Below are 12,618 nucleotides of genomic sequence, written 5' to 3' on the forward strand. Positions count from 1 at the left end.
GTGCTACATAAATCCTTCCAGCATCGCCATACTCTGCATAAATAACACACAAAAGGATGTTAACCAGCCGTATCCAAAAATAAATCGCTGAGGAAAAGGTGCAAAGGAAAGCCAGGTGAATAACTGCATAATTGCGTTAATAATCGTTAATTAACAGCGCCAGGCCAGGTAGAGAGAGAGACTCAGGTAAATTGGCTATCCTATTGTATGTAATTAATGTACCGTAGCAGATTGGTTATTACACACACACACACACACACACACACACACACACACATATACACTCTCTCTCTCTCTCACACACACACACACACACACACACACACACTCTCTCTCTCTCTCTCTCTCTCTCTCTCACACACACACACACACACACACACACACACACACACACACACACTCTCTCTCTCTCTCTCTCTCTCTCACACACACACACACACACACACACACACACACACACACACACACTCTCTCTCTCTCTCTCTCTCTCTCTCTCTCTCTCTCTCTCTCACACACACACACACACACACACACACACACACACACACACACACACACCTGTAGTGATTAATATCGTGTCTGCATGGCGTGTACGTGGTGAATATTCTACATGATGAAATATTACTGCTCACATTATTGCTGATATTGTTGCTAAATCTCTCTCTCTCTCTCTCTCTCTCTCTCTCTCACACACACATTCTTCCCTCCTCCTCCCCATTCCCATCTTCCTTCCTTCCTCTCCCCGTCTCACCATTTCTTCCCCTCCCCCTCCTCCATTCCTTCCCTCCTCACTTTTCTCTTCCCTTGAACCCTCCACTCACCTTGCATCCCTCCACCCCTCCACTCCCTCCCTCCCTCCCATTCACCTTCTCTCCACCCTCCACTCACCTTGCATCCCTCCACCTGTTCACTCCTCTCTTCCCTCCTCCCGAATTTCGCTTCCTTTCCTCCATCCCTCCGCGCCCCCGTCTTCCCTCCATTCCTCCACGCCACGCCCTTCCCTCCATCCCTCCACGCCCCCCCCTTCCCTCCATCCCTTCACACCCACGTTCCCTCCATCCTTCCTCGCCCACCTTCTTCCCTTCACCCCTCCACGCCCCCCCCCTTCCCACCATCCCTCCACGTTCCCCCCCTTCCCTCCATCCCTCCACGTGCCCCCCTCTTCCCTCCACGCCTGCCTTGCTTCCCTCCCCACGCCTCCCACATTCCCTCCACACCCTCCTTCCCTCCAACCCTCTCCCCCTTCCCTCCACCCCTCCACGCCCTTTCTTCCCTCCATCTCTCCACGCCCCCCTCCGTCCCTCCATCCCTCTCCCCCTTCTCTCCACCCCTCACCTCCACGTGCCCCCCCCCCCCTGTGAAGTTAATCAGTGTCCCAGGCGGCCCTACTGCTTGATTGATCATTACCGTGCAAGGCCGGGGGACAGGCGGAGGGGTAGGGGGAGGGGTGGGACGGGAAAGAAGGGCAGGGCAGGGCAGGACAAGGGAGGGATGGGGAGGAATGGGACGAGAAGGAAGGGCAGGGCGGGGCGGGACACATGGGGGTGGGCAGGGGGAGAGATGGGGAGGGATGGGACGGGAAGGAAGGGCAGGACAGGGCAGGGCAGGGCAGGGCAGGGCAGGGCAAGGGGAGGGATGGGGAGGAATGGGACGGGAAGGAAGGGCAGGGCGGGGCGGGACACATGGGGGTGGACAGGAGGAGTGATGGGGAGGAATAGGACGAGAAGGAAGGGCAGGGCAGGGCAGGGCAGGGCAGGAGGAGAGAAGAGACGAGAAGGAAGGGCAGGACAGGGCAGGAGGAGGGATGGGACGGGAAGGAAGGGCAGGAGGAGGGATGGGACGGGAAGGAAGGGCAGGGCAGGGCAGGGGGAGGGATGAGGAGGAATGGGACGGGAAGGAAGGGCAGGGCGGGACAGGGCAGGACAGGAGGAGGGATGGGACGGGAATGGGGATAGGACAGGAGAGAGGTAGGAAGAACAGGGCGGGGTGGTGCAGGGTGGGAGGGGTGGAAATGACAAGAACAGGCGATGGTTTGGGAAATGAAGGGAGGGATGGAGGTGAAGGGAAAACGGTGAAGGAAATGAGATAGATAGCCAGGCAGGTGGAGGTGACAGGAACAGGCTTGGGAAATGAAGGCGAGGAAGGGGAAATGATGAAGGGCGTAAGATGGATAGCCAGGCGGGTAGAGGTGACAGGGACAGGCTTGGGAAATGAAGGGAGGGAAGGAGATGAGGGAGGGAGAACATTGCCATCACAGAGTCGCATAATAAACAGCGTACAGAAAGGAAAACTAACTGACGGGAGAGGAATGACAGAAAATTGAGAGTGGAAATGATGGGCGTGGAGAATGAATGATTGTAAGCGCGAATTAACCGATCATCACCATCGTATCATCACCACCATCACCACCACCACCATCATCATCATCACCATCATAGACAGAATAGGTGACAGACAGACAGAACCGAGTGTGTGAGGCGAGACAGGGTTGCGTCAGACGGGTGGGGGTAAAAAAAAATCCCCCTCAAAAATAGATGGAAATATAAGCATAAATATCCATGTTCCAGGCGCTTTGATCTGTGCTTTGTTCGGGTCGTCTCTCTCTCTCTCTCTCTCTCTCTCTCTCTCTCTCTCTCGTACCGTGAAGCAACACCTTTCCTTATATTTGCGTCAATCGGCATCAACATCTTACCTAACCCCAAGTATTTTGCATAAGTTAACCTCAATCCTCTGTAGACACATTCCATAGCATAATATAACGTTGATTTATGTTGATTTTGCTGGATATTAGGACCAAGGGAAGGCATAAGCAGTGTTGTTGTTGAGGTTGTAAATATAGCAACACCTGACAACTCTCTCTTCCTTTCTCTCGAGCTTCCCGGGCTGCCAGACGTACGAGTTTAGAGGCACGTATTGTATTTTTCGCACGTATTGTATTTTTCTGCTACCATGAATGCAGCTGAACGTCATTAGTTATGCAGTATTAACATGTTTGTAGATTCTAAGCAGACTAGTTTGTATTTGAGAAGCGTTAGAGTAAATATCGATGAGAAATTACGACGTACAAAGAGGGCTGTGACTCCACCGCCAGATGGTCATGTGACTGCGATGTTGACATATGTACAAGCAAAGAGCCACGTAAATTAATCTTATGATAAACTGATTGTCACTAAATGTCCCTAATATTTACCGTAGCAGAGTATTCCAGTCAGTCGGGTGAGTAACTGGGTAATGTTAGAGTAATTGGGGAAGGTGAAGAACCTGGGATTGGACAAGGTATGACACCACCGCCCCACCTCGCCGCCTCCCTAACACTCCTTCTCACTTATACGTCTCTAGTGAGTTTGTGAAGGTGTGTGTGATAATTTCCTTCATTGCCGCGTTATTTCTGCCGTATACCCAATCGCCCAGGTGCTCGAGGATGCTAATTGGTGTTCTCAGCGACCGTAGAACACCTGGACGATGGCGAAAGGACGGGAAGAAAGGTGAGTGGATGGTTATTGATAGTCAAGGTTGTTAAAGGAACACGTGAATTAGAAATGAGTTTTCCCGGTAATAGCCCACACAAATTAACCCCGACGACCTTATTATTATTATTATTATTATCATTATTGTTGTTATTATTATTAATATTATTATTATTATATCTTTTGACTCTTAGTTTAGGAGAGAGTTCGGTTTAAAGGGACCACGTGGTTTTGAGAGCAGTGTTTTAAGGGACCACGTGGATTAAAGAGCAGTGTTTTAAGGGACCACGTGGTTTAAAGAGCGATGTTTTAAGGTAACGTGGATTAAAGAGCGATGTTTTAAGGGACCACATGGATTAAAGAGCAGTGTTTTAAGGGACCACGTGGATTAAAGAGCAGTGTTTTAAGGGACCACGTGGATTAAAGAGCAGTGTTTTAAGGGACCACGTGGATTAAAGAGCAGTGTTTTAAGGGACCACGTGGATTAAAGAGCAGTGTTTTAAGGGATCACGTGGTTTAAAGAGCAGTGTTTTAAGGGACCACGTGGTTTTAAAATCACTCAAATTAAAGAGCCGTACTGTCGTTGTTGGAAGCTCCTTAACACGTTTTCCCAAGCGATTTATTTTGCTTATCACGCCTTCCTGTTGTGTGTTATATATAAATCCTTCATCAAACATCGCCCTATTTTTTTTTTTTAATGCAAGGAAGAAGGAACCAAAGGCCAGGAACCCGCAAACCGTTCCTTAAAGAGAGAGAGAGAGAAATTCAAGATCCGTTCGTAAATAACGTACAAAAGGATATTAACCAGCCGTATCCAAAAAATAAATCGCAAAGGAAGAGGTGTTAGGGAGCTTCCTTACCAATATCAGTATTTTCTATTTGCTTGTACTCTCTCTCTCTCTCTCTCTCTCTCTCTCTCTCTCCTATTCACATACTCCCTCTTACTCATACTCCCTTTTACGCACTCATACTCCTTCTTACTCACTCATACTCCCTCTTACTCACTCACACTCCCTCTTGCTCACTCATACTCCCTCTTGCTCACTCATACTCCCTCTTGCTCACTCATACTCCCTCTTACTCACTCATACTCCCTCTTACTCATACTCCCGCTTGCTCACTCATACTTCATCTTACTCACTCACACTCCCTCTTACTCATACTCCCTCTTACTCATACTCCCTCTTACTCATACTCCCTCTTACTCATACTCCCACTTACTCATTCCCTCTTACTCATACTCCCTCTTACTCATTCCCTCTTACTCATACTCCCTCTTACTCATATCCCTCTTACTCATACTCCCTCTTACTCATACGCCCTCTTACTCATACTCCCTCTTACTCATTCCCTCTTACTCATACTCCCTCTTACTCATATCCCTCTTACTCATACTCCCTCTTACTCATACGCCCTCTTACTCACTCATACTCCCTCTTACTACTACTCCCTCTTACTCACTCACACTCCCTCTTACTCACTCACACTCCCTCTTACTAATACTCCCTCTTACTCACTCATACTCCCTCTTACTAATACTCCCTCTTACTCACTCACACTCCGTCTTACTCACTCCTACTCCGTCTTACTCACTCCTGTTAGCCATACTCCCTCTTACGCACTCGTACTCCCTTTTACTCTTACTCCCTGTTACTCACTCATACTTCCTCTTATATTTCCTCTTACTCATACTCCCTCTTACTGACTCATACTCCCTCATTCTGACTCGCACTCCCTTTTACTGACTCATATTCCTTCTTACTCATACTCCCTCCTACTTACTCACTCATACTCCCTCTTATACTTTCTCTTACTCATACTCCCTCTTACTGACTCATACTCCCTCATTCTGACTCATACTCCTTCTTACTCATACTCCCTTTTACTGACTCATATTCCCTCTTATTCATACTCCTTACTCTCTCATACTCCCTCTTGCTCACTCATACTCCCTCTTGCTCACTCATACTCCCTCTTGCTCACTCATACTCCCTCTTACTCACTCATACTCCATCTTACTCACTCATACTCCATCTTACTCACACTCCCTCTTACTCCTCTTATCCATACTCCCTCTTACGCACTCATACTCCCTCATACGCACTCGTACTCCCTCTTACTCATACTCCCTCTTACTCATACTCCCTCTTACTCATATCCCTCTTACTCATACTCCCTCTTACTCATACTCCCTCTTACTCATATCCCTCTTACTCATACTCCCTCTTACTCATACTCCCTCTTACGCACTCGTACTCCCTCTTACTCATATCCCTCTTACTCATACTCCCTCTTTCTCATACTCCTTACTCATATTCCTCTTACTCATACTTCCTCTTACTCATATCCCTCTTACTCATACTCCTTCTTACTCACACATACTCCCTCTTATACTCCCTTTTACTAACTCATACTCTTCTTACTCATACTCTTTCTTACTGACTCATACTCCCTCTTACTAACTCATACTCCTTCTTACTCACTCATACTCCCTCTTACTCATACTCCCTCTTACTCATACTCCCTCTTACTCATAATCTCTCTTACTCACTTATACTCCCTCTTACTCACTCATACTCCCTCTTACTCATAATCCCTCTTACTCACTCATACTCATAATCCCTCTTACTCACTCATACTCATAATCCCTCTTACTCACTCATACTCCTTCTTACTCACTCATACTCCCTCTTACTCACTCATACTCCCTCTTACACACTCACACTCCCTCTTACTCTCTCACACTCCCTCTTACTCACACTCCCTCCCTCTTTCTCACACTCCCTCCTACTCACTCACACGCCTTACTCCCTCATACATACTCATACTCCCTCTCACTCAGTCGGTAGAGAGGTGGCCTGTAGTCCTACCGGACCCAGGTTCAAATCCCCGCTGGGGCAGGGAACAGTTTAAGGATTTGAATTTCATAAAAACAGACTTTACTGATCTACCAGAAGACCCGCCGACATGTCGTAAAATTACTCCCGCTAATACCAGTACACCAGTCCTGTATGAGACAGCCCTAGCATGTATTCAGTATGGACGGTGGGTGTTGTAAAAATACCCCCGCAAATACCAATACACCAGTCCTGTATGAGACAGCCCTAGCATGTATTCAATATGGACGGTGGGTGTTGTTGTAAAAATACCCCCGCTAATACCAATACACCAGTCCTGTATGAGACAGCCCTAGCATGTATTCAATATGGACGGTGGGTGTTGTTGTAAAAATACTCCCGCTAATACCAGTACACCAGTCCTGTATGGGACAGCCCTAGCATGTATTCAATATGGACGGTGGGTGTTGACGTAAAAATACCCCCGCTAATACCAGTACACCAGTCCTGTATGAGACAGCCCTAGCAGGTATTCAATATGGACGGTGGGTGTTAGCGCCGAAGTGGTGACATGTAGAGGTGTATGGTATGTAGGAGGACTACTGGGCCTTGGGAGCAGGCTGTGAAGCCTATGCCCAGAGTCAGACACATAAAAAAAATAAAATACTAACTCATACCCGCCTCACTCCTACCTTACTATCCTTGTCTTTGACCAATAGAATACCTTAATTATACCAACTCTCTCTCTCTCTCTCTCTCTCTCTCTCTCTCTCTCTCTCTCTCTCTCTCTCTCTCTCTCTCTCGTCTTCAATTCCACTTCCATAATTTTCTGTTATTTGTCGTTTCCTCCTACATGTCCTCATCCCCCTGCTTCCTGAGAGAGAGAGAGAGAGAGAGAGAGAGAGAGTAGCCTTTTCTAATATGATAGTACTGTACATAAAGTGCCATTTTTAAGTACTCTTTGCACAGTTACATCGCCATAGGGACTCTAATGGATTTTGTATACGGCATTACGTGTGTGTGTGTGTGTGTGTGTGTGTGTGTGTGTGTGTGTGTGTGTGTGTGTGTGTGTGTGTGTGTGTGTGTGTGATTAATGAAGCTATAATCTATAATCTATGGAAATCTATAAAGAAAACTGGAACACACACACACACACACACACACACACACAAACACACTCTCTCTCTCTCTCTCTCTCTCACACACACACACACACACACACACACACACACACACACACACACACACACACACACCATTTAGTGATATTCCCCCCCCCAATTCCCTGTTTCCCAGTTCACCTGATACCACGTTGAATTTGCCCCCCAGGAGGTAAGAGAGAGAGAGTGAGTGAGAGAGAGAATTATAGACTGGTGCAAGCAGCTTTGGTCTTTACTCCACCTGTACCTAAGGGCGATTATTCCGCTTGCACTGCGTGAGACGAGAATTTAACGATGCATGCAGTTTTGATCATTATTCTCCCTAGTCATAAGGTCGATTTTTTCTTTGGTTGAATGAAGTTAGTAGGTCTCTCTCTCTCTCTCTCTCTCTCTCTCTCTCTCTCTCTCTCCGTACTCTTCCCCTCCTTCCCCTTCTCTGTTGTCATCTCTCTCCCCTGCTTCTCCTCCCCCCCCTTCGTTTCTCTCCCCCCTCCCCCTCTCTTTCCTCCCCTTCCCCTTTTCTCTCTTTGGCTTCACTTTACTCTCTTTCTCTCTTTCTCTCCTTGCTTTCTCCCTCTCTCTCTTTTCTCTCCACATAGTTTTCTTTCTCCCTTTCCTCCCCTCCTCCCTTTCCTTTCTCCCAGCTTTCTCTCCCTGCCTATCTTCTCCCTTTCTCTTACCTTTTCTCCCCTCCCTTTCACAATTCCCCTATTCCTTCCCCTTCCCTTCCTCCCTCCCCTCCCTTCCAGTTCGCCCCTTTCAATTCTGTTCTTTCTCTTCTCTCCCCTCATCCCACCCTCCCCATCTCCCCTCATCTTATCCTCTCTCTCCCCTCTCTCCATTCCTCTTTCTCCCCCCTCTCCATTCCTCTTCCTTCCTCCTCTCCTTCTCAGTCCTTCCTCCAGTTTCCCTCTCCATCTATTTCTCCCCAACTCCCTCCTCCTCCCCTCTCCCAACTTCCCCCTTCTCCCCTCTCACAACTCTCCCCTTCTCCCCTCTCACAACTCTCCCCTCCTCCCCTCTCACAACTCTCCCCTCCTCCCGTCTCCCAGCTTCCCCATCCTCCCGTCTCCCAACTTCCCCCTCCTCCCCTCTCCCAACTTCCCCCTCCTCCCCTCTCCCAACTTCCCCCTCCTCCCCTCTCCCAACTTCCCCCTCCCTCCATCCTCTCCCACACTTACTCCCCTCCCTTTCCCAACTTCCCCCTCCCTCCCTTCTCCAACTTCCCTCCTTCCTCCATCCCTCCTTCCTTCCATCCCTCATTTTTCTCCCCCTCTCCCAACTTCCCCCTCCTCCCCTCTCCCAACTTCCCCCTCCTCCCCTCTCCCAACTTCCCCCTCCTCCCCTCTCCCAACTTCCCCCTCCTCCCCTCTCCCAACTTCCCCCTCCTCCCCTCTCCCAACTTCCCCCTCCTCCCCTCTCACATCTTTCCCCTCCTCCCCTCTCCCAAGTTCCTTCTCCTCCCCCCGCCCAACTCTCTCCTCCTCCCCTTTCACAACTTCCCCTTCTTCCCCTCTCCCAACTTTCCCCTCCTCCCCTCTCATCCGATCTCTTATCTCCCCTCCCTCCATCCTCCCCACACTTACTCCCCCTCCCTTTCCCATTTTTCTTCTTCCTCCATCCCTCCTTCCTCTTCCATCCCTCATTTTTCTCCTCTTTTTTCTACTCCTATTTCCCTCCATTTACTTCCTGTTCCTCTTTCCTCTTCCCATTTCTCTTCCTCTCCATTCCGTCTACTCTTCCCTCCCTCCACCTCTTGTCTCCCTTTCCCTTCCCTTCCCTTCCCTTCCCTCCCCTTCCCTTCCCTTCCCTTCCTTTCCCTCCCCTTCCCTTCCCTTCCCTTCCCTTCCCTTCCTTCCCTTCCCTTCCCTTCCCTTCCCTACCTTCCCTTCCCTACCTTCCCTTCCCTTCCCTTCCCTACCTTCCCTTCCCTTCCCTTCCCTACCATCCCTTCCCTTCCCTACCATCCCTTCCCTTCCCTTCCCTTCCCTTCCCTACCTTCCCTTCCCTTCCCTACCTTCCCTTCCCTTCCCTTCCCTTCCCTTCCCTTCCCTTCCCTTCCCTTCCCTTCCTTTCCCTTCCCATCCTATTCCTTCCCCTGTTTTCCATCTTCCCTCCCTTCCTCTCTTTCGTCTCCCCATCTCTCCCCTCCTCTTCCTTCCCTTCTCCTCCCTTTCCTCCTTCCTCTTCCCTCCTCTTCCTTCCCTTCCCCTTCGTGTCCTCTTTCCACTTCCCTCTTGTTTCCTTCCTTTCTCTTCCGTTTCCTCCTTCCTTCTCCTCTTCTATCTTCCCATCTCTTCCTTCTTTTTCCCTTCCCATCTCTTCCATTTCCTCTTTTCCCTTCCTTTCTCCTCCCTTTCCTCTTTTCCCTTCCTTTCTCCTCCCTTTCCTCCTTCCTCTTCCCTCTTTTACCTTCCCTTCTCTTCCATTTCCTCTCTCCTCTTCCCTCTTTCCTTCTCTTCTCTTCCGTTTCCTCTCCCCACCCCTCTCCTTCCCTCCCCTCCCCACCCCTCCCCTCCCCTCCCCGCCGTTCACCCTACACCTCCACTTCATGTGTCATTTGCCTGGCACATCCCCTGGGCGCCCCACCACTGATACCTGATCCCCACCCCTCTCCCCACCACACCCCAACCCACCCCACCCCTCCGCACCCTTCCCTACCCCTCCCCACCCCACCCTACCCCTCCCCACCCCACCCCACCCCACCCCACCCCACCCCACGCCACGCCACGCCACGCCACGCCACGCCACGCCACGCCACCCCACCCCACCCCACCCCACCCCACCCCACCCCACCCCACTCCTCCCCTCCACATCGCACCCCACACCACACCACACCACACCACACCACTCCACTCCACCCCACACCACTCCACTCCACCCCACTAAATCCCATTCCACCTCACCTCTCTTCCTTGTACTCTCTCATTCCTCTTTACTCTCTGTACATTCCTCTTTTCCACTCTCTTCTCCTCTCTTTACATTCCTCTTTTCCCCTCTGCTCTCTACATTCCTCTTCTCCCCTCCCCTCTCTTTACATTCGCTTTTTCCCCTCTCCTCTCTTTACATTCCTCTTCTCCTCTCTCCTCTCTTTACATTCCTCTTTTCCCCTCTCCTCTCTCTACGTTCCTCTTTTCCCTTTTCCTCTCTTTACATTCCTCTTTTCCTCTCTCCTCTTTCTAGCTTCTCCACTCTCACTTCTCTTTATTTTTCCTCTCTTCCTCTCTCTAAACCTTCCCTGCCCTCCCCTCTCTCTTCATCCCTATCTCCATTTCTCTCTCTCTCTCTCTCTCTCTCTGTTTCCCTCCCCTTCCCTCCCCTCGTTCACCCGACACCCCCCTCTCAGGTCTCATTTACCTGCTGTTCTTCCCTTGGGTCTCTCTCTCTCTCTCTCTCTCTCTCTCTCTCTCTCTCTCGTGGTGCGTGGGTCTAGGGTCCTTAGGGTATAGATCAGAGGGGTGGTTACAGCATTATACCTTACATTATGCTGCTCATGGGAGGGACACTGGTCATCCTCGCTTTAAGTCACGAAATTGAGTAGCCTAACTGTTTTGATGGGATTTGTGTGTTTGTGTGTGTGTGTGTGTGTGTGTGTGTGTGTGTGTGTGTGTAACTGAGTGAACGGGGTTTTGTGTGTGTGTGTGTAACTGAGTGAACGGGGTTTTGTGTGTGTGTGTGTGTGTGTGTGTGTGTGTGTGTAACTGAGTGAACGGAGTTTTGTGTGTGTGTATGTGTGTGTGTAACTGAGTGAACGGGGTTTTGTGTGTGTGTGTGTGTGTGTGTGTGTGTAACTGAGTGAACGGGGTTTTGTGTGTGTGTGTGTGTGTGCGTGTGTGCGTGTTTGCGTGCGCTTTAGACGGTCGATTGAATTTTTTTTGCGAGTTTATGAGCGTGAGAGATTAAGTGCGGTGTTTTACGGTGGAATGAGCCCGTAATTAAGGCGGATTTGCGTGCGCGTGCGTGTACATTTGCGTGCGTTTGAGTGAGCTTAGGCGTGTTTGGTAAATTGCTTTGTTGTCTTTGGTCCTTTGTTCCTTTGCTGATTAAATCTGGTTGAGGGAGAGAGAGAGAGGGGGGGGGTTGTGTTTGAACCTGTGTGTGTGTGTGTGTGTGTGTGTGTGTGTGTTTAATGTACCCGTTTGTATTTGTATGCGTAATATAGTCAGCAGTGTATGTATGTATGTATGTGCGTATGTATGTATGTATGTATGTGCGTAATATATATGTATGTATGCGTAATATGTATGTATGTATGTGCGTATGTATGTATGTATGTATGTGCGTAATATGTATATGTATGTATGTGCGTAATATATATGTATGTATGTATGTGCGTAATATATGTATGTATGTATGTATGTATGTGCGTAATATATATATGTATGTATGTATGTATGTGCGTAATGTAGCTGTACGTATGTGTGGCGTTATGTGTACAGAAATCCGTGTTTTAATTAAGTGTTCAGGTGTTTTAAATTCTACCTGTCTCATTAGCACACTTCCTCTCCGTCAATCTTTCCACTTCTTCTCTTCTCTTCGCGTCAATGGTGTTTACGTGAAAATTATCAACTTCCTATTTATCCTTAGACCAATTTGTGAAGGTAAATTGGAACACCTTTTTAGTGGCTCTCATTAGGCGTGTCGCAACGTATGCCGTGTTTTGATTTAGCGCGTATTTCGTATTAGCGTATGAGCGTATTTTTTTCGTATACCGGTCATACCTTAGCGTATTTTGGCCGAATTGTAGCGTATTTTGGGAATATTTTGGCTTATTTTTTGGTGTATAGTTCTTATTTCCGTAGTATTCCCAGCGTATCCTCATCGGTTAAGGAAGCTCCCTAACACTCTTCCATAGCGATTTATTTTTGGATATGACTAGTTAATAACCTTTTTTACGATATTCATGCAGAGTATAGCAATATTGGAATGTTTTATATAACGCGGATATGGACAGTAAGGTGTAATAAGCTAAATAAGTCGCATAGGAAGAGGCGTTAGGGAGAACAGACTCTGGGTATATTTCGCCGTATTTCGCCCGTATTCCAGCATGTGTGTGTTGTATGTTATATTTAATATGTATCAGTATATTTTGCGTATTTTCTTGCGTATTTTCATCGTGTTTGGTGTATCATAGCGTATTTGGGTATTGGGTAT

Source organism: Coenobita brevimanus, chromosome 72, assembly GCF_032717465.1.
Source record: "Coenobita brevimanus isolate Jiangsu-jjx chromosome 72, ASM3271746v2, whole genome shotgun sequence".
Taxonomy (NCBI): domain Eukaryota; kingdom Metazoa; phylum Arthropoda; class Malacostraca; order Decapoda; family Coenobitidae; genus Coenobita; species Coenobita brevimanus.